This window comes from Protopterus annectens, chromosome 17.part0 (assembly GCF_019279795.1).
Source record: "Protopterus annectens isolate FY-2018-M chromosome 17.part0, PAN1.0, whole genome shotgun sequence".
NCBI lineage: Eukaryota > Metazoa > Chordata > Ceratodontiformes > Protopteridae > Protopterus > Protopterus annectens.
In genome coordinates, this window is record NC_056751.1 from 247,325,372 (window position 1) to 247,353,336 (window position 27,965).

Here is a 27,965-nt window from a genome sequence, read left to right on the forward strand (position 1 = left end):
GCAGCAGGTATTTAGATATTCCCTCTTTGATGTACCTTCCAAGGATAGTAGGGTATCTGTCAGATGATTATTAAAGCTATCTACATGGGAAAAGGGCATTGCCTTGGTTCACTTAAAGTGGTTCTCAGTGCAGCTGTTTTGTGGGATGGAATTTACTGAAAATGCAGTGGTCCACCTGTTGCTATCCCTTCAGCAGGTGTGTAGGAATAGACATCTCAGTGGTACTGGTTCTTAGCAAAAGTGATTTTTATGAATATGGCATTTTATACGTTATTGCTTGTTACCTGACTGATATGGAGCATTGATTACTGAAATCACACATTCCCAGGAGCAATGTTTTATGAAATTCGAGCATACTCTACTTCTTTACAGATCCTTGATTTGGTTACATGATGGTAGTGGAGGGAAGAGTTACCCTTCAGTAAGATGCCAATACATAGCAGTAGGATCATCCCTATTATGCATATGTGTTAGGGCAGATGATGTGTTAGGATGTATTCATAAAGGAAATACTATACACGCTGCATGTGGGTTGGACCAATCCTAGACTGCAGACTTGGAGGGAAAACGATAACGGAGTTTGTCTTCTAGACCACTGCAACCCGCTGAGATTCTGTAGTTAAAACCAGAAGTGTATCCACAGTAATAACTGTTAAGAAATATGGTGCTGGAAAGCTGCAGATATCTTTTAAAACACAGCATATGCAGCTGACTTCCACAAGACAGAAAGAAAGCACACGTTAAGAAATATATAAACATGGACTGAAGGGAGAGAAAAACAAGTGCTCCGAGGGTAAATGGTAATAAAGCAAAGTTAAAATGTGAGAAGAAAAGAAGGTCAAAAAAACAAAATTCTCACAAAAAACACAGAGGGTGGAAAATAATGAGTATGGGTCTGTGTAGAGATTCAGGATACAAGATGACAGAGTCAAAAACTACCCAGAAGAAAAAAAGTCAGAGTATAACCTGCTCATGTCCGCCAGCTAAGGGACTGAACCAGGGAACACACACAAAAAAATACCATGCTTATATTAACAGCAGACTACAACAACAGATAAGGGACAAAAGAGTAGAAAACAAACTAAAAACCAGATCCCTGTTTGTAACAGAGACTAAAAGTACAAAGAAATATAACATAGTTCGAGGACACCGATATGGGGAGTATGAGACTATATCTGTGGGTGAAGTTACCCTTAAAGGTACACGGCACAGTGAAGACAAAAGTAAAAATAGTTACTGCAACACACAGAAAGTAAAAAGACAGAGAGAATGGAAATGGCTGCAGTTCCTTAAAAGGGTAGATAAGCTTGAAATGAAAAACGTAATTACAGGCTAAAAATACAAGAAAGGAAGGTTTGCACTACTGGACAAACAGACTCGAGAATTCCTGCTCAGTATACCATTTTGCAAAAAGAGCAATAAGCTAACACAACACAGTCTCATTCAAATTCATACATTACCCAGGATGACTGATCAGGATGTAGCTTCAATGCAATTCAGTACAAGGTACCAGCATCACTGCAGTGTTCAATAAATCAAATGTTTCACAGCAATTTCTATAAAAGCAATCAAGTTTATTTCGGTAGCAGTATTTCATTAATGAAAGTAATATTGAAAGTACAGAGAAGTATAACAACAACGCAGAAAGATATATAGTACAATAAAATGAGAACATGGTATGGAAAAAATATCAGGGTGACTTGTAAATTAAATTTATAAACGTGACAGTTCAGTTTCATCATCGGTGCTAAGTTTTCATTCTTTGTTTTGATTAAACAGCAGCTTCAGCAGACATCACAGTACTCAAGAAGAAAAAAAAGAAAAAGGCAGAACATTAGTTTTGCAAAGATCAATGCCAGTATATTTAATCCTTCATGGGTACCTGTGGTTTCAGCAGCAGAAAGAAAGCCCTTTAAGTGTTATGGCTCATAGTGTTTAAAATGATAGTAGCCACCATACCCCAGGGCAGGAAACAAGCCACCACCTTGCATTAAAGTTCAAATACGAACAAGGCATTTGTATTGATTTTACATAGTAGGACAGACAAATAAAGGGAAAAATCAGCTCATCCTGTAGAACAAAAAGGCTTTCATCAGATTATCCTTTACATTTCCTGGCATGCCTTTGTTTACACATTGTCAAATCCAGGGCATCTTTCTCCTGCAAACTTTATAAAGATGGCCAATTGGGAAATACATGTAGGATTTGGGTTAGAAGAGTTTTTTCGAGGGGGGGGGGGCATCTGAAACAGACAAGACAGATTGCAGAGAAACACTGTTAACTTGCAGTGTAGCACATGAATGGTTATCTGCTTGATACTAAATGTAAAAATGTTTTGAGTAACAGAAAATGCTTTGAGAAATTACCCCAAGTGCTTTAGATTAAGTGAAATTCTAAACATATATGGGACACTGTTAATAATCAATGACATATTTCCATACTGGAAACACCTGATAAATATTAATACCAATGTTGCTTTGTGTTCTAAAGATCAAACATTCATAAAATGCTGCTTACTTTGGAAATGGTACCCCTTAAAAGAAAGTTATTGGACCAAATTCTTGCTCCAAGGGGGTAGAAATTGTGCACTTTCTCAGAGGTTAAGGAACAGTCATTGCTTTCATAATCTTGACTCTGAGAAGTATTATTTTGGGGGATTTATTACAATTTTTTTTATTTAAAACTTCAAAAATGTTGTCTCTGGAGTCCTTTGTAATATATCTGTACATTTTCATGTAGATAACATTGTGTATGCATTCAACAAACACATTTGTGGGCATGTTTTTTTATAACTCCAATAGAGTATTAGTATAGTGCATTAGCTATTAACAGTATCACTTATGAAACAGGTTTCAGTAGCCTCACAATATTCAGCACAATAAATAAGAAGCAGTTCTTGAAATGAGGTAATAGATTTTGGTATTTTGAATCTAAACAGTGAATTGAGCTGAGTTCATACTTACCTCCAATTACATAATCACATTTTTTCACAATTAATTCAAAATTAAAAAAAGTTGTGTTAAACACATCTGTAGACTGTTTTTCAGTTTATTCATTTAGGTTTTGCTGTTACAGTTTTATTGATTATCACTCAAACGGCTGAAGGAGAGTTCAGTTTCATTATATAAGGCATGAACAATGTATTATTTCCGGGCGTGGCTCATTCAACTGGCTGCTGGGCTGCAGCTCCCCATTAAAATAAAAAAAGAAATGACATTAAAGATTCAGAAAGCTATTATGTTCATTTAAACATAATAGTCAACTTTCTGACTTGTTTCTGATCCATGGAATGCCTCACAATTAGAAATATGTGCATTTGTGGGGTCACTGGAGTTAAGAAAGAAAGGAAAGAAAAACACATCATTTGCTAGGCTGTTTTTAAAACATCCCATCATTAGGATTGTTTTGACAGTCTGCATGCTTGTTGAGAATGTCAGAAACCTGGTTCAGGAAGGATCTCACCGGGTGCTGCATTAAGCAGTGAGGATCCCTTCTGAATGTCTCAGATTTAGTCTGAAAGTGAAAGTATGGCTGAACATAGGACATCAGAGGATCCCTTCTGAATGTCTCAGATTTAGTCTGAAAGTGAAAGTATGGCTGAACATAGGACATCAGAGGTACTAATGTGAGGGACATTTTTTCCAAGTATTTCTCTAGAGAGACCTAAATATGCATGCTGAAAATGTACATCAGATGAAAGGGTTAAAATGACTGATTTTTTTCCATCTGTGAGCCCTGAGGTATTATCTGAACTCTCATAAATGAATCCCTGCACTACAGTCAGGCTGGGGAGAGTAGGATACCCAAGGACATAGGTGTAAAGAAGCTCCATACAGAGGTAAGCAGCAATGTATTGGGTTGTAACCTTCAGGCTGAACTAATTACAGAAAAATCTTCATTTTACTCACATTTCATGCTTAACCTAGAAAAGCCTGCCAACTGATAGATGAGAGCCATAACAATGGCAGACTCTTCCACTGGGTTTTGGGTAAAGACTAGGCAATCATCTGCAAACCAAATGGTTGTACTCTTAATTCCAATCATCTGCCTGACAGTTTTGCTCTGTGATCTAAGGTTGAAGTCTTGGTTTGTTGTTAGCATCATTCCAAGGGGTCCCTATGTATAGGCCTGAAAAGGTTGGAGTCTCTGAGACCTTATAGTCCCCCTGGTGCCCTTTTCATCAATGCCAGTATGTTCAGCCCACCATCAGATATAAAAGTAGAGCTGTTCAATATTAAATGACTCAATACAAAATTGTCCTTTTGACCTTAGAAAATATTAGCACCTGCATCATCAATGAAACATAGATAAGTTGCAGTATTAGCGCACCCTCCCTCTCTTCCAAAGTTCAACACCTAGCATTCAATCAGCCCCTTTTCTGTGGGTGCTTTGCTATTGGTTGTGGTGGTATTTACATTTTCCTCTGTAGTTTACTCTATCTAGTGTTATAATGCAAGAAAACTGCTTCATACTTCCTCACATCATAGTCACTATCTGTAAGATCCCTTACCATAAACTAGAAAACACAGACCCCCCCCCCCTTAACATCCTAAATCTGTGAGGTAAACCTAAATAAGCTTGAGTTTCTCATCATTAAAGAAACACTAATATTATTTATTGGCAATTTCAACAATCCATCTAAAAATTACAAGACCTATACTACCGCAAATAGATATGCACATCACTTCCTAGATTTCTTCTATGCAAACCATTTAGTGTCATTCCCCATTGGGGGTGTCAAACTGAATGATGAGCTTAATATCATTATGATCTATACCTATACTTACCCCATCATTCGTCAGATCTGAACATCTTTCATCAGTTTTCAGTATCAACACCTAACCCAAAGTGCCAACAAATCCTACTATCTTTGAGGAGGTTTCTAATGCTATCTTACTGCCATTAATTGATGACCAGAAGTGGTTTAAGAGTCCCCATCCACTGTAACACCCATTAGCCAACACCATTGTATTTGCAGACAGTTTCTCTTCTCATGCCAGTACCTCCATTGAGACATCGGTCCTAATTCAACAAAAAAAAATCACTACGTTTCAGCACAGACCTCTATGATAGACTGGTATTTAAAAAGAAAAAGATATTCTCACTTAAGAATAAACTAAACAGGCATGCCCACAATTGAACAAAACAAGATGATCAAAAAAATAAGAAACAAAATCAAATCTGATAATCGATCTAACCTCTATTAAGGATAACCAAAAGTCTTTCTTCAAATGTGTCAGAAACCTTAGATGCAGTACTCAGCACTGTACTGAACTTATACATCACTATAATACCGTCTCAGTCTTTGAGGACATAACTAGCATATTAACAGGTGCATTTTGTTCACACTTCTCCCTTTTATCTCCCAGTGCTTCTATTTGCATGATATCATATCTGCAAGCTCCAAAGATCACATATGAGTAAGTTATAAAGGCACTCAACAAGGTAAAATAAAATATCTTTTATGAACCTGTCGATATGTTGGGGTGATTCCTTGTCAGTGTGAAGCACTGTCTCACTGACCTGTTCCTGAATCTGTTTGTCCTCAGCCTCTCCACTGGTTTAGTGCTAGAGCAGCAATAACAGCTATTATCATCTCCCTGGTTTCATGCTAGAGCATGCATAATAGCTATCATCATCTCCTGGTTTAGTTCCAGAGCATGCGTAACAGCTATCATCATCCCCTTGGTTTAGTGCCAGAGCATGCATAACAGCTATCATCACCTCCCCTCCATAACAGTTAACCCCAGTACCCATCGTGCTAATTAAGAACTAATAAGCCTTACCAGCTTTATCTGTAACAAAGATATTGGTGGCCTACAGTCTTTCAACCAAAAAGCATTTTGAGGTTAAGAAGGGTATATCCTTCCTGTTAACATACTGGACTTCTTTGAAAAAGTCATTACTATATTAGATGAGTGTACATTGGCATGCACAGCATTTCTTGACCTGACCAAGGCATTTTTTACCATTCCTCACTCGGGGACTATAGACAAAGTAAGCAAACTAAATGAAAACACCAATTTAACCTGCTGGATAGCAAACTGGCTGTCATGTAGAACCCAGCATATCAAGACTAGGAGCATATTCTCCTCTAAAAAGCCTATTGCTAGATGAACTCACAGGATTTGTTATTGACAGCACTCATCTTTGGTATTTATTTCTCTGTGTCAAAGCTAAAGTTAAGTGTATTGGACTAACCAAGTTAGAAGATGATTGCAGACTTAGCGATGCCATTGACAGACCATGCCAAGACTATAGGCTAAATACTAAAAAGCTATAGTATCATGTTCATAGGTTCATAATTTAATAGACAAGTACTAAGCTAGCTGCCCTTGCATGCCATTTTAAGTCTACACAATTTCTTTTCAAAGGTGAGAATCATACCCTGTACCTTGTGCCTGTAAGGAAAACACCTTAACCATTATGCACACCCCAATTGGTGAGCTTCAACCCTTGTACCTTGTGTCAGTGAGGAAAACATTGTAACCATTATGCCAACCTGCCAACTCAGCTAATAACAACAGGTCAGAATCAAACCCTGTACCTCTTATATATGAAATTAAGACCTTAACCATGTCCTTGGAAAATATCAGCATCCTTACATCCACCACAAAAATGACATTCTCAAGTCAATAGAGTTATTGGAGGCCTCGGCACATTTATAGACAATGAGCTCATACTCTGTGTTCTTAAATGGATTCTCCTGCAACCACCATGTATCTGCAGTCATTAGAACATCCTTATACTTAGCTCAGCAGATAAATGAAAGAATATCTCCTAGGTGTACCTAGAAGGGCTGTTATCACTTCTACTCCTCCCATATTAGACTCATATTGGCAAATATTGTTCCCATATGTGTGTACTTGTCCAGATACACAAACTGACTTGAAATAAATCAGTGTTTCGTCACTATGAAAATTTTAGAGCCTGAGTTTCCTGATCTATGATTATGCCTCAAATCTCTGTTTCTCTTTTCCATATCATAAAAACTCCTACAGAGTGATATTAGGATTGCCTATAAGGCTTCAAATGATGCTGTCCTGCATGACCTTCTACAAGTCTGCAAATCCTGTAAACACAAAAAACATCCACATAAGAGATCTAAACCTCTGCAGTAAGATAAACTGAATCTGATGGCAGGATAGATACCTCTACCAAAGAATTCCTCTTCTCTGGAACAAAGTAACTTTCAAACTCTCTTCGAACACAGCCTGAATGCATGGAGGAATAGCCATGAATACACATCAGGTTGAATTCCACAATTCCATGTGTAAAGAGGTGACATGTAGGGGGAATTGCATGGATTTTGCAGCTAATGATCTACGCGATCAGCTGGCTAGTATTAACGTATGAGCTTATAAACTGATTTACTTAAATTCTTGGGAGGGTGGCCTGATGGTTAAGGTGTTTGTCTTGCAAACACAAGGTGCAGGGTTTGAGTCTCACAAGGGATAATTGGCTAGGCTTAAAAAAAATAGCTCGCAAGGACTGTTAGCCTAGTATGAAACAAAGAACTATGAACTATTAGTGAAATTTGTGTTAGTGACACAGGCAGCAGGGGCCACAGGTGAAACACTGGAGAAGTTAATCTGTTTACCTCATTAAAAAATGAGAAACACATAGATACACCAGAGCTTCCTTGACCATAAAGTAGGGATGGGATTATATTGACTATATATAATACATACAAAATATGTTTAATATGAAAATGTTGAATCACAAAATCTTGAGACTAAAATATTTAAAGAACAAAACACTGAGGACTACAATATATAAAAAATAAATAAAAACTCAAACATTAAAACTTCTTACCAGTACAAGACTAGGAATAAGTGATAACATGGGCCCAACAAGGATGGCAAGCCTGGGAGTTTTGTACTATTGTCTTCGGAATTTTGGTCTTTTGATCTTATGACTTCAGCATTTCTGTACACATGTATATGGTGTGTGTGTGTGTGTGTGTGTGTGTGTGTGTGTGTGTGTGTGTGTGTGTGTGTATATATATATATATATATATATATATATATATATATATATATATATATGGGTCTACTTCACATGGTCAACAGTTCATTTGATCGACATTCATTTGATCGACAATTTATTTGATCGACAAGCAGTTTTATGTGGGGGGCTTCGCCCCCCACACCCCCCAATACCCCTAACTATATATATCAACTCCAGGGTTGCACAACATTGGGGAGGGGGGCAAATCTGCCTGTCGACCATATGAATTGTCGACCAAATAACTGTCGATCAAATGAACTGTCGACCATGTGAAGGGGACCCATATATATATGCATTTGTATATATATATATATATATATATATATATATATATATATATATATATATATATATATATATATATATATATATATATATATATATATACACACACACACACATAACACACACACACACACACACAAACACAAAAGACAAAACCAAAGCTATCAACAGGCTGTTATAAAGCACTTCTTTAATAAAAAGTGAAAAACAGAAACTTAAAATGGCAAGATAAGCACTTTTGGGGTAAACCCTTCTTCATATCTGCCATTAGAAGGAAAAATGCAGCATTTATAGCTGAAACTAACAAATCAAAGTTGCTCCTTTCAGACACTGCCTTTTAGTTATCCAGTCAGTGTCTTCCACACAAATTTACACCTCCATTATGTAAACATATTTCTGAAAATTCAAGACATTCATTTTTGTTTATGGTCTTGTTAGTAGTAAAAGAAAATATTCAAGGTAGTGATTTTATAATCCGAACTGAGCAGCATGAAATGAGATGGATAGTGGCACTACAGGCATACCAGAAACCTGGTCTAAATCATTGAGTACAATGCCCCATTTGGCATGTACCTCACTATACACCTGCAACAACTGGAAAGGCCGCAAACGTACCTTACAAAGAGGATCCTAGGCCTTAAACACTTGTCCTATATGGGCAGACTCAAAAAACTCCATCAATCCTCTGTCTCATATTGCCTGCTTAGAGGTGATATGAGACAGAGAATAGTTAAAACTTCAACTGTTCTCTATCTCGTATCGCCTACTTGGAGGCAATCTCTGCTTGACTTACAAAGCCATGTCTGACCCAGCTCTGTTAGAAATGCTACATCTAAAGAAATCCCAATCCCTCCGGACTACATGGTCCAGAGACCTCTACCTCATTACCACAATCAACAAAACATGCTGGAGAGACAGATTCATAACCCAGAGACTGCCCGTGCTATGGAACAGACTTCCCATACATGTCAAACAGAGCACCTCACTAGCCCTCTTCAAAAGAAATCTTGATGAGTGGATGGGAAAACAGAAAATTCACCGTGGGGATAACTCCAGTGGCTCTACTCGACAGAGGCACTGGGAACTAAGGTCGAGTGGCACGATGCAAGGGTAATCCTATGGGCTAGGCTTGTAAAGGCTCCAGGGTCATTAGCCTAGTACACCTATGAACCTAAATGCAAATTTACCTCTCAAACCTGCCCTTACGGGGTGTAAATTGCGTAAAAATATATGATTGGATGTAATATAGGAAATGCCTGAATGGACATACTTGATTTACATTATGACTATACACACTCCTTAGAACTTCATAACCCATTCAGGATTAAACATACTTTGGAAGAAGAACTGAATATATACTGCAATCGTTTTAAAATGTCTGGGCTATTTATTTTTATTATTTATATCTTTTTTACTTTTACTATTTCCATTCATGACCTTATGTCTAATGAAAGTAAATTCTGTTACAACACTGTGTAAATAGTTTGATAACAGAACTATAATTTTATTGGATATTCAAATTTAATATGAACCTGTCCACATTGAAAAGGTTTAGATTCATCTGGAAGACACTGATTGGTCAACTAAAAGGCATGGTCTTCAAGGAGCTATTTTATTTAAGTCTGCTATAACATTATGCAATCAGCTGGATAACAGAATCACAATCTCATTCGATATTTGCTTTGAGTGTGAACCTCTCTACACTGAAGAAGTGTGGATTCATGTGGAAGTCACTTATTGGATAACTAAAAAGGTAGTGTCTGAAAGGAGCAACTTTGATTTGTTAGTTTCATCTATAAAAGTTTAATGTTACCTTCTAATGGCAGATCTGAAGAAGACTTTAACCTGAAAACGCTTATCTTGCCATTTTACGTTTTTATTTTTCAGTTTTTATTAAAGAAGAGTTTTTTTGATAGCTTGTGATTGCCTTGGTTTTGTCTTTGTTTTTTATACATTTTTTTACAAGTGCATATCTTTGGCTGCGAAACAGTATGTTTGTGGATTCTTATATATGGATCTACGTCATAAACACGAAAAATCATTTAATCGAAATTCAGAATATCAAGATCATATATTTGAGCTTTCACTTTACTGAGAATTCATCTTGTAGATATATTTGTAAACTATAGGGTTTCGTACATCCATCCACTAACACAAAATATTTTCCGAAATTATATCCTGACTGCACCACAAGGAATGTAGTTTACCTTGCACACTGTCAACATTGTCAATGTTTTTCATTGACAAGACCCATAGACAACTAAATGAAAGACCATCCAAATATATTAGTGGTATTTGAAGTATATAAAGAACCCCTTAGTGAAGCACATTTGGATATTGATTCCCACAGTTTTCTGTTCTTCAAATTACACATGAAAGATCGAGATGGAGACATTGTAATTGAAACTGAATTAGCTGAGGCGAACTGGATAGGCAATATATGAGATGATGTTTTTCTAGGTTTGAATATTTGTCTTCTTAAACCAGTTCTTAAGAAATGTAGATCTAAACCTTAGTGACTGGATCTCGAATGGTTGGACATGTACACTTAAATGCATACTCATACATTTTCTACATATATTGTAGAAAATCTTTCATTAGTAGAAATGTTTGCTCACTTGAGTTTGTGCATAATAAGATTCATTTTCATTTTTATGCCCTTTATTGCATTTTTTCATTTGCTATGCTTTACTTGGAAGGACCTTCTTCTGAATTTCACAGCATTTATTATTTGTTGTTGTTTTTTTATATTTGTTTTATCATACATTGTATATATAGTTGTTGTATGTCAACTTGCTTCATCATTTAGAAGTAATGTATGTGCTATTCTTTTACCTGTATCTAGTAGGTGAAATGGGCTCTATACCATTTTACAATGATCTTGCATTTTAGCCTTATTGTTAGTGTGCTGTCGAGTTAGTATTTCATTCTTTGGTGTGAGGCTAGTAAGCTGGGCATATCTGTGTTATGATTTGTGGTTCCAAGGGACTGGCTGCTTTGACTATGTCTTTAGGCTAATGAGTCATTTATTTTTCTTTTTTTCCATTTGAATATTGTTTACTGGGAATGTGATGTATGCAGCCCACTATCTATATTCATATGATTATATCACTGGGATCAGTATGCAAGATCCTTGTTAGTTTATTGACATACTCTAAGACTTATGTCAGTTATTTGATGAGTTTTGTTTGCTATTGACAATTATACGGTAGAATGGTTACATGCTTTTAGATGATCAGTTGGAATAAATAATACTTTACAACCATTGAGACCATATTGGTTCTTTAGATGCATCATTAGTTATCCATAATGTCCACTGTTCACTATAGTTGTATCTGTACAGGTATCTAGCTATCATTTGATTGTATATATGTATTTAAGGTGAAATTATAAAAGGTTATATCTATCTACATATTTCTAATATTTGGTGTATAGCAGTGAAGATGGATATTAAATTTAGTGGAGTGTCCAATGATTTATGCATGAAGTATTTGCTTTAATCCTTGATGAGCATTACATGACTAAACTTAGTTATCTGACCATTGCGGTATGTGAATTTGAATTTCTTTTATCTTTGAGATCTGTTACTATGCATAGCACATGTCATCTCTATAATGATAGCTAGCAGGTGATGTTTGCTATCTATTATAATTATATAGTTATTATCATTCTGCCATTAATTTGATTGTAACAGGTCTAATGCATTATTTCATGAGGTTTTGTTTAATATATATACACTTTTGAACAATCTGTGACACAGGATCCTGGATCGTTATTCAATTCAACGGAATATCGTATGATCTATATATGAATTGTTCTGTTCTTGGTTTTGATAGCCGCTATGTATTTATGTCTAATGTTTTGATGCTTATAATGATTTTAAACCTTTCATTTTGAGCCTGACAGTTATGTTTAGTGAGCATGTTGTTTAAGCTTTATACTTTAAGAACATGAGCTGGTTTGTGGCTAGTGCATCTCTATTTGAGTCTTGGACAGATCCTTTTTATGCTTGTCCATTTGCCTTGGGATTTTTTCTGTTGACAATGGTGAATTGACGTGCAGATATATGGGGAGTGGATTGGATTGGTTTTCGCTTTGTTGAGTGTCTGTTTTTTATCCAATGGACGTGTAGTTCATGTTTGTTATGCAATGAGTACACACTGGATTTAGAATGTATTGTGCTTTTGTATAGTGCTTTTGGTTGGAGAGTGTATTTGTGCTGCTTATTGGTCGCTCGGCATTTCTTTCTTGACCAATGAAGGTAAAACAATATGCTAATATGTATATACTATGATTGGATGGAGACCTTTTAGTTCAGTCATAAAGTTTTAATGAATGATATTATTCATTTACATTTTTTATGTGATTGTCTGAAAGTTGGCTTTTAAGAAATTGTGAAATTTCAGAGATTGTTTTATCCGAAAACACTCATCTTATTTCCTCATTTTATTTCTTTATTAAAGTATATATATATATATATATATATATATATATATATATATATATATATATATATACATACAATGGATACAAAAAGTGTAAACACCCCTGTTAAAATGTCAGTTTTTTTATATAAAAAAATGAGACCACAGTAAATTTCAAAAATTTTCCCACCTTTAATGTGACCTATAACCTGTACAATTCAACTGAAAAACAAACAAGCCTGTTAAGGGGAAAAATATAAAAAATAAAAAAACATACAATAAGCTGGTTGCATAAATGTACACACCCTTAAACTAATACTTTGTTGAAGCACCTTTTGATTTAATTACAACATTCAGTCTTTTTGGGTATACACCTGCCATCAATTAAAGAGACTCTGATTAACCCCAAATAAAGTTCAGCTGTCCTAGTAGGATTTTCTTGACATTTACTCATTTGCCTGCTATAGCAATAGCCATGGTTTGCAGAGCGCTTACAAAGCATCAAAGGGATCTCATTGTTGAAAGGTATCAGTCAGGAGAGGAGTACAAACAAATTTCCACAGCATTGGCTCTGCCATGGAACACAGTGAAGACAGTTATCAAAAAGTGGAGAAAATATGTGACAACAGTGACGTTACAAAGAACTGGATGTCCTTCCAGAATTGATGAAAAGACAAAATGAAAACTGGTCAAGAAGGCTGCCAAGAGACCTACAGCAATGCTGAAGGAGTTGCAGGAATTTCTGGCAAGTGCTGGTTGTGTACTATGTGTGACAACAATCTCCTGCATTCTCCATATGTCTGGGCTATGTGGTAGGGTTGCAAGATGGTAGCCTTTTCTTACACAGAAAAACATCCAGGCCTGGCTAAAATTTGCAAAACAGTACATCAAGTCTCCCAAAAGCATGTGGGAAAATGCCTTATGGTCTGATGAGACCAAGTTGAACTTTTTGGCCACAATTCAAATAGGTACATTTGGCACAAAAACAAGACTTCTCATCACCAAAAAAATACCATCCCCACGGTGAAGCATGGTGGTGGCAGAATCGTGATTTGGGGTTGCTTTTCTTCAGCTGGAACTGGGGCTTTAGTCAAGGTGGAAGGACTTATGAACAGTTCCATATACCAGTCACTTTTGGCCCAAAACCTTCAGGTGTCTACTAAAAAGCTGAAGATGAAGAGGAATTTCACCTTTTAACACGACAATGACCCCAAGCATACATCCAAATCAACAAAAGAATGGCTTCACCAGAAGAAAATTAAAGTTTTGGAATAGTCCAGCCAGAGCCCAGACCTAAATCTAATAGCAATCTATGGAGTGACCTGAGAAGGGGTGTGCACAAGAGATCTCCTCACAATCTGACAGATTTGGAGTGCTTTTGCAAGGAAGAGTGGGAAAATATTGAAAAGTCAAGATGTACCATGCTGATAGACTCCTACTCAAGAAGACTGAATGCTGTAATTAAATCAAAAGGTGTTTCAGCAAAGTATTAGTTTAAAGGTGTGCACACTTATGCAACCAACTTAATGTATGCTTTTTTATATATTTTTCCCCTAACATATTTTGTTTGTTTTTCAATTGAATTGTACAAATTATAGGTCACATTAAAGGTGGAAAAAGTTTTGAAATGATTTATTGTGGTCTCATTTTATTATAGCACAAAAACCTGCCATTTTAACAGGGGTGTGTAAACTTTTTATATCCACTGTGCATATATATATATATATATATATATATATATATATATATATAAAATTATAATTTATATATATATATATATATATATATATATATATATATATATATATAATTATAATTAATTACATATAATTATACACAATAACTTTGATATTGTTCTACTGCAAAGTAGTGAAAATTAACTAAGACACTGCAGTATCAGAATTTAGATATATTCCTGCTATTTGTACTTAAATTCTTTCAGTTCTGAGGATCTCATTTACAGTTTTTTTGAGCCACATTTCAGACAAAAACACTGAAATGATGATGCCATCAGAGCTTGTCGTATGTATTCCTAACAAAAGTGTATCAAAAGCTATTGATGATCATTCTGGTGATGAGCAGAAAGAAAAGGCAAAATGCTCATAGCAAACAAGGAAAAAAGCAGTTGAAACGAATCAGGAACAATAAGAGAAGTTCTTCTGTATGTTGCAAAATCCAAGTATTTATTATACTGTTAAAACGTTAGCGTTCAATTTAAAAATGTATATAAAATATATGCTTTCAGCAAAATAAGTATCTCGCCTTCCTCAGACAAACAGAATACTTGTTGCTATTCTAGCATTTATACATTGTTTAAAAATGTGTAACCCATCCGCATGTAGTGCATTTCCTAATTAAATTTTCACCATGACAACCTTAAACAGGAGAATGCTTTTACCACTCTTCCCACTTGACACAAGTTTAAAGCGCAAAAGCACATGGTATCCTATGCTTATGCTGTTGTTTAACAATGATCTTTTATAAAGTGCAGATACTAAATATTACCTAAAATTACAATAAAAAATAAAATCTAAATAATGAATGATAGGTAATAATAAAAATAGATAAATAATGCATGAATAATAAAAATGTTGAATGTGATACATATACCCTTCCTTACTACGGGCTAAATAAGTGGCTACCTATTAAGAGCCAGCCACTTCAAAATACACTTAATTGATATAACATCATTTATACCAGGAAAGATGTGTGCCCTCGTTTTAATTTTGAAAGTCTTTGTCCGTAAGCTTAATTTGAATTTATTGATGGGTAACAATTTGCCCATAACTAATGCATTAAGAATCTCTAGTTCTTATAACCCTCCTCTCCATCCCACTTTGCACACGTTTGAAAAAATGTGTGAAGTGGATTTCTGGGCCATTAAGAACAATGTGACACATAGACATCATAAATATATCAACAATATCACTTTTTTGGAACAGGATTTCATTAACTTATTGAAAGCATGTAACATCAGGGTAATGAAACCAGATAAAGGGGGAGGTCTGGTATTCATGGATCATTGCACCTATGTTGACTATATGCTCAAACACCTAGAAATTCCCTCCTATAGACAGGTGACATTGAACGAGGTCAACGTAGCATACAATAAGATTAGGGAAACTTTAAATGATTTATTCCTTGAAGGTTCCATAGATATGGATACTCATAAATATTTATCTATGGCAGCACCTAGAATTCCAGCCTTTTTTGGCACTCCTAAACTGCATAAAAGGCTGCATGCCCCACCATTTAGACCTATAGTGGACGGGAGAGGATCGATCACATATGCATGCACCAAATATATTGATTCTGTTCTCAAACCACTAATTATAAGTGAGGTCCAAATATGTAAGGACTCATGGAGTTTCCTGGATAGTCTAAGTAAGCAAGTTTTTTTCAAAAGATGTCCTTTTCTTGACAATTGACGTTAAAGATCTGTATACAGTCATCCCCCAAACTATAGGGGTGAATTGGGTGAGAGAATTTATGTTAAGAAAAGAAAGTAATCATAATAGCATAAACTTGATAGAGACGCTACTTGAGCTTGTTTTGGCCAATAACTTTTTTATGTTTGAGAACCAATTTTATGTACAAACTTCAGGTGTGGCAATGGGTTCCCCATGTGGAGGCTCATTTGCCAATGCAGTTATGGCATTTTGGGAGACGAACATGCTCTTTACAGATGAGTGGTTTCAAAAATATGTCACTTGGTACACTAGGTACCAGGATGACATATTCTGTATGTGGACAGGTAATAAGGAACTTATTCCCACATTTATTAATATAATTTCACAATACACTGATTTCTTAGAGTTTACATATAGTATAGGGGATATTGAAGTAAATTATTTGGATATATTATTGATCAAGGATAATAATAATAGTAAGTACAAGAGCCTAATCTACAGCAAGCCCACTTACTCGAACTCTTTTCTACATTTTACCAGCAGCCATCCCTTTCATCAAAAGAAAGCGGTAATTAAAGGACAGTTAGTTAGGGCTGCCCGTATGATCACAGATTTCCACGATTTCCATTCCAAATGTTTAACACTCATGAGCATGTTCGTTCACAGAGGTTATCCACCTAGCCTAATCATTAAACTAATAAATGAAGTCACTAGTAAGCGAGAGCAGGGTTACTTCATTCCTCTTTTAGGGGATCATTCTTCAGGCAGATAACTACCTCCCATGAAGATAACCCAGAAACAACTGACATGCTGGATACTGTTCTAGGGACTAAATCAGAATATACTATCAGTTTCCTACACACTTTCTCTTTAGATCACCAGCTAATCAAGGAAGTGTTATTTAAAAACTGGGATTTAATCAGAACAGATCAGTTCATAGCTAGACGTTTAAATAATGGTCCAAAAATAACATACAGGAGAGGAAATAACTTGAAAAGCATTTTACAAAACAAGAAAAAGAAGCAGCATTCTAACAGACCACATGGCATGTTTAAATGTGGTACATGTGCTCAGTGCCGACATGTCAAGGTCTGTAGCCATATTAGTTTCAACAATATTGTTTATAAGATTAACAACCATTACAATTGTCAAACGAAAGGCATCATTTATGCTGCTATGTGTAATTTCTGTAAAGCCTTCTACATAGGCAAAACTGAGCGTAGATTCAAATCAAGAATCTACGAGCATCAGTATGCCATTAGTAGGAAGGATAGTACTAATGCCTTAGCTAGGCATATCATGGAGTATGGTGATCACTCCTTCAGTTACACAGTGTTAGAACATAGAGAACCTGATATCAGAGGTGGAGCCTGGCAAATTCTCCTTGAGATGGATGAGCTTTCATGGCAAATTAAAACGAGGGCACACATCTTTCCTGGTATAAATGATGTAATATCAATTAAGTGTATTTTGAAGTGGCTGGCTCTTAATAGGTAACCACTTATTTAGTCCGTAGTAAGGAAGGGTATATGTATCACATTCAACATTTTTATTATTCATGCATTATTTATCTATTTTTATTATTATCTATCATTCATTATTTAGATTTTATTTTTTATTGTAATTTTAGGTTATATTTAGTATCTGCACTTTATAAAAGATCATTGTTAAACATCATCATAAGCATAGGAAACGATGTGCTTTTGCGCTTTAAACTTGTGTCAAGTGGGAAGAGTGGTAAAAGCATTCTCCTGTTTAAGGTTGTCATGGTGAAAATTTAATTAGGAAATGCACTGCATGTGGATGGGTTACACATTTTTAAACAATGTATAAATGCTAGAATAGCAACAAGTATTCTGTTTGTCTGAGGAAGGCGAGATACTTATTTTGCTGAAAGTGTATATTTTATATACGTTTTTAAATTGAACGCTAACTTTTTAACAGTATAATAAATACTTGGATTTTGCAACATACAGAAGAACTTCTCTTATTGTTCCTGGTTCGTTTCAACAGTTCTTTGCTTGTTTGTTTGGTGAAGTGGTTTGTAAGGAAAAAAGCAGTGACTGAGGTCATAAAGGTAAACTAGGACATACAGTAAACTTACCACCTGCATCATAATCCCTAGATAAAGTTATCCTCCCCCCTTAAGTCCATGTCCACATAACATCTCGTGATACATGCTAACACCCCATGTTTCCTGCTCCTTCCCTGGTCTTCACTGAATTAGCATGCATTTTTAAATCTCTACACTTTTTTTTCCATGTACACTGGACAGATACATGGAAGACAATGACTACACTGTCATATGACCTCTGCTAGTTGCCTGCAAGTCAGCTGATGTGTTACTCACTCTTTTTTGATGTCCTGAGTTGCTTTTATTGCAGCACCTCACATCTTCAGTAATCCGTGTTTTCTTTATCCTGGAGTCAGCTGCCTGTGTATTAGCATGAGTCCATTGACTTTACAGTGGAATTCCATCATACCTCTGTGAATAATGCTGAAAAGGTTGTGAAGCTGCCAGAAATGTTTCCTATTCAGATATGAAAACATACTTTTATAGTGATAACTTCTCTGTGTTAGTTTATATTTCAGTAAAATAAATTTGCCTTATGTTTTTTCCTAACGTGCATGGCACAAACACAATGAATTATTCAATATGCACAACACTGTAATCAAAGAATTACAAAATGACATATAAATGCAGATAATGTTTTAATAAGGGGGCAGGCCATGTCCCCTTACCTTTCTAAATGTATAATCAATCCCATGGTTGTTACACTATGGAAAAATGAAATGCTTTAGTCTGGCAAAGCTAATGTCTTTCTTTAAAACCAGAGCCGGCCTTGCACATAAGCCAACTAGGTGACCTTCTAGTGTGTTGTTGTTGGAAGAGCATTCTTTCCAATTTAATTTTTGTTTAGAGTAAGGAAATATGTAGTTTCTTTGTGCTAAACAATAAATTGTGGCACCCTGGTTCTAAAAAACACACTTGCCGCAGTGTGACAGGCACGCAAGGGGGATGGTGCTTCACTTGGCTTGGCCATCCAGGTCAGTGAAGCAATGTCAAGTTAGATGTTCAAATGGTAGGAGTGAAGCCATTGCACAGACTACAGTAAAGCATTCATTCTAATGAAGTTAAGATCAATATAACGCTTTTTTAAATTAAAAGTATATAATGTTCATTTTAAAAAAAACTATAACTATAACATTCTGTTTTACTGCTTGGCTGTTCAGGGAGTTGGGGGAGACATTTCAGCTGAATTCTGAAAATGAATGGTGTAAGAAGTAAATGACCAGCTGCCTGCTGCTGTTGGCTTAATATCCTGGCATTTTAGCACTCTGCGATTTACATGACGCAACTTGAAATTTTTAAATGTATGGCAACTGTTTGTTTGAAACAAAGATGAAATGCATTCCATTTGTAAAATGGTTATTCTCTTTATTCACAATCTGACACCTGAGTTGTACATGCAAGTAGCTGTAACTGCTTGTTAGTTACTGTCTGGATGAAAGTAGCTGATTCTCTTTTCACTTCTCAGTTTACAGTCATTTCTGAAAGGGATAAAATGCATCACGGAATACCCAGACCTTCAGAGGTTCTAGGGGCTGGTGCCTCCCCCCACCCCACACCAAGGCTGTAAAAGTAGATCCTCTCATAGGTTTAGTTATCGTCTCTCTCCTGAATACCATCAAGTGTAATCGGCCCTGCTCAAAGGCATACACAGAAGACACCTGTATCTTGTGTAGGGAACTGGGGTTGATGTCATTATTTTTTTAGCTTTTCTACTAAACTTCAGAGGGGTGCACAGAGGGTCACTAAGCTTGTAAAGCTACAATGTAAGTAAAAGTGCTATCTAAAAGCAAGTTGGAAACGTTACTGTAACCATTTTTCCCCATTTTCCCATCAATCAAACATCAGATGCATAGACAGATGGCTATCTTTTGGGGGACGGTAAATAAGCATTCTGTTTAAATATGTCCAAGAGCAAATATGTTCTGTTTGTTTTTTCAGTTTTGTCCAAGTGTGACAGAGGGGTACACATAAGGTGGTTGTCTTTTGCATGTAGGAATGAGCAGGCATACTGTATATGCATATGACAGCAGTGGCATGAAATGTGATTTGGTCATTTCTCCCTTATATTCAACCCAGTTTAACACCAGACATGGCTACACAGAAAATGAGGTGGCGTAGGGAGACCAGATAGAAGTTATGCATCATCACAGGCATCTGTCTATGTTTATTATGCATTTTTGTTTGGTTAACTTTGGGCATCAAGTCTTGGATACAACTCATTTCATCAGTGAAATAAGAAAAAAATGATATGATTTAATTTCTTTCCTAATGTACAATTTTTGTCCAAGCTTTCAGTGAATCAAAAGATTGATGAAAAGCATACCTCATATCATCTAGAATGCCCAGCTTAATGTAATTATTACAGTGAAGTCTTGGTCAGTCAGAGTGTATTGAAAGGATTCAGGGATGTTAAAGTGTAGTCTTGGTCAGCCATAGTGTATTGAAAGTAAAACTGAATTTCTTCACTTAATCATAATTTTTGTTCAAGCTACTGTTGGGGTTGTTTAAAACTGTAAAATGCACCTCGGAGTATCTAGACCACCATGGTTTCTGGAGGCCTTGCAGTCCCCATACCCCCTGCTTAATACAGGTATTTCCACTACAGTTATTACATTGCAGTCTTGGTCATTTAGATGGTGCTGAAAGATTTCAAGGAAATCCAAAATTTGAAGAGCAAGACTCATTTTCTTCCTTGGAACCAAAAGCAAAAACAGCACAACACCACAAGCTCACGACCAGAGAGATCACCAGGAACCGGATACCTTGTATAAAACTCTGCTTTATTTAAAGTGTAAAATCCACAAGTTAAATGCTCACGAAAAAGATTGAGAACACAAAATTCAGGCTTTATCAAGACAATGCCATAATCAATGTGCATTCAATTTATACCGTCACCACTCATATAATCAATTATACAATTAATCAGTTAGACCAATCCCATTATTTCATGGTCTCTTGATGTTTAAAGGTACATAATTATAATTAGCAGCAATGGCAAAAGCAGAAAATACAGCAGCAGCAAAACAAACTACAAAGAAACAAACTTCTTAAGCATTTTTTATCATTTTTACATTTTATAACGGTCCCACATATACCTGATTTTCTTCCCATAATCATGCTTTTGTTCAGGCTATTACTGAGTGAAAAAGTTGTTTAAAAGTAGTAAAAGTGCATCAAAGCATTTAGAACCCCCCATGGTTTTGGGGCCCTTGTGGCCCACAGACCCCCTGTTGAATGCAGCTACTTCTACCCCAGTTATTTCAATGTAATCTTTGTCAATTAGGCTGTGTTACAAGGATTCAAGGAAGAACAAAGATGAAAAGCTAAAAAAAAATGTTGTACCTTAATCAGGAGTTTTGTTTGGGCCATTACTGGATGTAAAGCTTGCCTTAAATGTAAAATGCACCTTAGTGAAGTGATAACCCCCATTGCTACTTGCAGCCCCCAGACTTCAACTTAATGCACCTGTTTTCAGTTTACAGTTTGCAGTTATCAGAGATCAGTCTTGCCAACATAAAGTGTGTTGAAAGAATGAATAAATGCAGGAAAAAATGAAAAGTAAGACAGGCGGTGAGAAAAAGTCATCTGGATGGTGTAGAGAGGCCGGAATGGGGAGGTGCTTTATGTGTGTGTGTGTGTGTGTGTGTGTGTGTGTGTGTGTGTGTGTGTGTGTGTGTGTATGTGTGTGTGTTTGCAGAGCAAGTGCTATGGGGGGCAATGTGGAGCCTAGGACACCAGCTGACATAAGGCCAGCCCTGTATGAAACCCAGTGCATGTAACAATATAAATTATGTATTTCTGCTTAGGAAAACTTGGTTGGTAAGTCAACATAGGAATTTATAACACATAAAATAGTCTAGTATAGCAGGAGAATATAAATACAGCAGATAAGCGTTGCTCACAGAGGACAATATACTTTACTACCTTGTCTCTAAAGCTAGCTGTCCATTTTGAATAAGTATGAACATGCCACATTTTAAATGTTATCACTCCAAAAAGTTCATATCCTATTAAATCACTAGCAAATTAAGTCATATGTGTCATAATTGATCATATCTATACATAAACATGACATTACTGCCTGTAAGACACAATAATGTGGATACATAATTTGGAAATTGCCACTTGATGGCATCTGTCAGATTTACAGCTACTGCTTATCTGTTTTTACTCAGGACAGACTCCGTTTAGGCAGTTGTCTTTTGTGGAAAAATACTTAAATATGGCAAATGCCCTAAAGTATTAGGATGAGCATGTGTATTAGCTTTTTTCTAACAGTTGAATAAACAGTGATTTTGTATCTAAAATATTTTAATATGATAAGAAACAATAGAAACAAATACAATTTCTAAAAGTTTCTTTTTTTAATTTGGCAAAAAAGTGAAATCCGGTCTTGTGCTATGCATGAAGGAATGTCTTTTACTAAAAATCCACTTTTTCATAAAAACTGTCTTCCTTTGGGGATTTGAAAATATAACAGTCCAAGTCAGACTGATATGAGACAAATGTTCACTTATTTTTATCAAACAGCATAGAAAATACTTCCATCTTTTTGTAACTCTACAGCCTCCATCCTGACACTTCAAGATTTTTCCATATAATACAGGCAGTATAAACATTTTAAAATAAATTGTTGGATGACATAGCACTTAATCAGACCTTTAAATCTTACATGACAAAGTTAAAAAAATACCATGCACATCCTGTGTTCGGTTTACCAGTGTGCCTAAGTTAATTCTAATATAAATTTAAAAATAGCCATGCTGTAAATGCAATTGTTATCATCTTAAAGAAGTAATCTGAAAACAGAAGTGGCCACAATACCACTATACCAGTTACTTTAAAATAAGATCAGAGGTTAAAGAAGAGGAAAATAATTTTTTCTGGTATATCCAGACATTTCAGAACTTATTTTTTAAATGATATAGGCTTTTAAACATAACTGTATTTATTTATTTTGTTTAGCATTTGTCTACCAGGGTAATCCAACTGAATGACAAGCATATGCCTTTTCAGTGGAGGAAAGCTCTATATTAAAGTACATACAATTTTTGTACACACTTTTGATAAAAACAGTACAAAATACAAGAGCAAAAATCAATTTAAAAGTGAAGTGTTTAGAATAAGTAAGGTAAGGGAAAAAAAAACTTGCAGTATAACAAAAAAATAGAGACTAATCTAGAAGGTGGTATGAAATTTGTAGGGAGAAATCAATTAATGACAGATAAAAAAATAATACTTATTGCTGAGGGGGTGAAGAAAAGCATCTGTTGTATATTGGCATTTATCAGGCATTGTGAGGAGAATGATGAGCATTCCACGTATATTACTTGGTCTAGTACCCTGTAGAAAAGATATCTGACTGTGTAGCTGCATCAAAAATGTTAAAATCCAAACATTTTATAAACCAGCAATGGTGCTGTAGAGTGAATAATTTTGTATCAGCAATTTCAAAACATGATGCAGACTGCATGGCAGAGAGCATAGTAATACACGCAAAATCTTGTGCAGAAAAGAATGTAGATAGTTCTGTATTATAGTGCTCTCAAATTTGTTATTTTAGTCTGTGACACCATAGAAGTACTGGAATAAAATGTCATATATTTCTACTGAAGATGAAATGAGCCTTAACACACTTATTACACAAGCAAATATAACTTATTTAAAGGGACTTACCATAGCAGGTTGGGATCTGAAAGCTCTAGCGGGTTATATCTGCACAAAGAAATACAAATGATTTATCTGGGAAAAACTCCTACAGGAGAACAAAAACATAGCTGGAACAGAAGCAGCAACAACTTAAGTAGAAGCAGATGGCGGATACTGGTTATGTTAGCGGATATAAAGAAAAGACAGCCGTATGAGTACTGTAGGGGGCTAGCAGGCGTGGATAACATGTGATAAGATACAGTACCAGTTAAAAAGTGCCGCTGTTCTTCTCTGCAGTTATGAATCACCTACTTGAGTTAGGCGGTGAAGATGATGCCATAAATAAAGTATTACTTTGATGGAGCCCATATGTAAAGGGCAGCACAAGTACTGCATTGCCTTCATCAGGCGCAAGAATGAAGATAGTAATTTTCTTAAAAAGATGTGCAAGAATAAAAAAGGTGCAATCTGAATAGACTGGAATGATAGCATGGGAGAGTAAATTATGAGTGCTGATTACTTATCACTAAAAGAGTATCCTTCAGGTACTAAACAGAAAATATGTAGCATCTTATAGAGCTGCCTGTGTTTCTTCCTTGATGTTGTTCATTAAATAATATTCAGAATAACAGTATTATCTTTTCATGAAAAAACACTCATCTGGACAATTTATAGTGTGCTTTTGAAACTATTCATATTTTTGCATGCATTTGAAAAACATATCTAACAACCAAGCAGCAATTAAGGTCTACTAAACAATAATATCTGCATATTAAAGGCACATTTTAATAGGTATGTTGTATGGTAATTGTCACAGATATTGCTGATCTAAACATTTTTGGATATATACAGTAATTTTTGTGTGGGGATTAACATTTAAGATTTGAAATGTGAATTAAAAACATGAAAGTAAAATTACAGAGTTTTATAGAAAATATACTGGCATGAATGACAGAACAGAATTACTTATAGCAAGTCACTTATAAAACACTTCAGCATTTTTGACTGACAGAAAATATTTATTTATATTAAATAATTTATAAAATACTGTAGGACTTTCAGATTTATGTTTATTGTTTAAATGTGACACAAAACTGGATAGGATAGAAATGGTGAAATACATTGTTCAGTCTAGTGCAGTTTGCTGTAAGTAGTTAATATGATAACTACATTTGCAATACAGTTTGAGAACTTCCTTAAAATGTATCCAAATAAAATAGTAGCAGACTGCTAAATATACACACATTATCACACAGTAATCTACCAAGATATCTAACAAGTATAATTATAATAAAACAGACTCATTTACATTCTGCAAATTTTCATAGGATCATAGGAAGTTAATAAGCTAATGGCCCTAGGGCCCTTACAAGCCCTTAGTTTTGCTCTTGTTTCCATAATCAGCACCTATTGCCCCTGTCCAAGAGAGATACAGATGGAACCTCTGGGGTGAATTTATGGTTACCCATCCAGTCATCCAGATTGCACTTGAAGAGGTCCAAAGAGGTGCTCTGTTCGACATGAGAGTCTGTTCCAAAGATGCAATAACCTTTGGGAAACAAATCTGTCCCTTCAGCAGGTTCTATTAATGTCACATACCAGGTTAAGGTCTTTAGAGCAAGTAATCCATGAGCCATTGGACCTATGGATATGCAGCATTTCCAATAAAGCAGAGTCAGAGGTTCCATTTTATGCAAGGCAGAGATCACCTGTCAGTAGTCTATATGCAACTGAGTAAAGTGACAGTGATTTCAGATGATCCGCATAGGGCAGATGCTGAAGACCTTGAACTCTCCTTGTGAGGAACTTTTGTGGTCTCTCCAGTTGCTGCAGGTGCCTGGAAAGGTATATAACAAAAGGGGGAGTTGTACTCAATTATTGACCTGATGAGGGAAGAGTAGAGGGATGTTATAACTTCTTTTTTTTTATGGAGGTAATGCCCTTACTTATGAGATGAGCAGTATAGAATGCCCTTCTTACCACTGTGGAGACTTGGTGATCAAAGGCAAGGTTGCTGTCAACCTGTGTACCCAGGTCTCTCACTGCAGTGTGCTTAGGATGTTTCTATTGATGTGGTAGTTTGCCGGAACATTGCTCTTACCGAAAGGGATGATGTTTTTTGCATGGAGTTTAAGGCCGTGAGTTTGGCACCAATCATTTGTTTTTGTAACACCTTCTTGTAAGATCTTAATATCTTTTGGGGATTCTATAACTGTTCCCAGTTTGCAGGCATCAGAAAGTGTTATCAGTCACAGACATTTAATTTTTGCTTGTACTTCAGTGAAATAGATTCCGAACAGTAGCAGTCCCAGGACTGATCCCTGTGGAACACCACTGGTTACAGGTTTGCTGTTGGAGGTGGATTCCTCTGTTTTGACTGCATGGGTTCTAACAGTGAACCAGTTAGTGACCTTCCTAAAGATATAAGGTTTAATACCTAACTGGGTGAGTTTGTCAATAATGCCTGAGTAGGGAATAGTGTCAAAAGCCTTAGCCAAGTCCAGGTAGGCTATATGCAGATTTCCCCTCATCCAGGCCTCTGGTGACTGTCTCAAAGAAGTCTACCAGGTTTAACGGGCATGATCTCCCTTTGAAAAATCCAAACTGAGTAGGGTCAAGTGTTTGAAGGTTACCTATATCTTTGTTGATAAGGTCTATGACTATATTGTTCCATTTTCATGGAAAGATTTATTTTGGTACAAGAAAGGGAAAATATTTACCATTTGTTCAAGCTGAATAACCTTTGCTGATGTGATGGATTTGATGAAACAATAAAAGATACTATCCAAAGAAATGCTCCTAGTGAAGAAGCACCTTATGATTGGAGTTGATATATATACATTAATCATCATAGAGCTCATATATGTCTGAAGTGCTCATAAAATTTTATGCATTAGAAACCTGATACTTATCTGTGAAGGATTTGTAGCTCCTACAGCTGACCATCAGCTACCACTAACTACTCATCTTGTCCACACTGTGTACTGGACCTGCCTTAGCCTCCTCAATGTTCTCCCCTACACAAGTCTGAGGTCAGTGAGGAGATTGAATAAGCAGATACAACATCAGACTGCTGACTAGAAGCATGCCCTAGCCCAATACCCTACAACAGTGTTGCATGCTCTGTTTTGGCTGCCTTCATGAGGTGCATGCATACTTCTGTGTCTGTTCAGTCTCCTTACCAAGTGGCGCACTGTTAGCACTGTGGTGCTTGCCAGGCTCTTCTTGCTGCTATTGCGGTAAGCCAAGCTGCATCCCATCCTCTCAGTCCCACTAGTGCCTGTGCCACTAACTGAGCAAGGATTATGTCTGGGCTGCAATCAATGCTTTGTCTCCCTGCACCACAGGGCCAGTTATTCCATGGAGGATATTTTAATTTTATTGCAGAAATATAGTAATGTAAATAAGTTAGAAAAACAAACACATTGAGAAAAACTATTCTTAGCCAACATATATTACAGCATTATATTTTTACACTGACTTTTTCCATTTCTGCCTTAAATCTAATGACATTTACTTTGCTTAAGTTTTCAACCCATTATGACATTAAAGTATTTAGAAATCCTCTTTAAGTACAAAAAACTTTGATATGCATCAAAAAGTTGACATTCCTTGCAAAAATTATATTAGAAAATGGATAAAAAATAAAAATATAGCAAAGTGCTATACATCAATAAGACATAAGAAGGACCTGCCCATAAAAAACTTTGACATTTGTCTCAATGGCACAGAGCAGTAAATCCCTGATTGCAACCCAGGAGACCAGGCAGAGCATGGAAAATAGTGACATAATATGCCCTGCTCAACTTTCAACTAAAATGAGAGAATGGGTTAAGGGATTTTGGTGAACACACTGGGTGGATGTTTTTTTTTTTTTTCTGGTAAACACCAGAAAAAAATACCCTCATGCTTGAGGATGGGGACAGGGCTATTTTCTGGCAATGTTGGTTGTAGACGTGAGGGGTGACCAGAGTGTGGACAGCCTATTGCATATCCCCTTCCCTTACATGCAGAGTATGCACATGGGATGTAGGGCTTAAAATAAAAACACTCAAATCATTCCTGAAGGCTGCTTATAAGATAGCCTTTCTCATCCAGGTCTAGTTCTCAGTT

At 36.0% G+C, this 27,965-nt stretch overlaps 1 protein-coding gene across 1 annotated transcript in view; it reads left to right on the forward strand.

The window, feature by feature from the left end:
* ANO3 (anoctamin 3) overlaps positions 1-27,965 on the forward strand; it is a 3,574,693-nt gene that overhangs the window by 1,561,065 nt on the left and 1,985,663 nt on the right. The gene's annotated exons all lie outside the window — the stretch shown is intronic.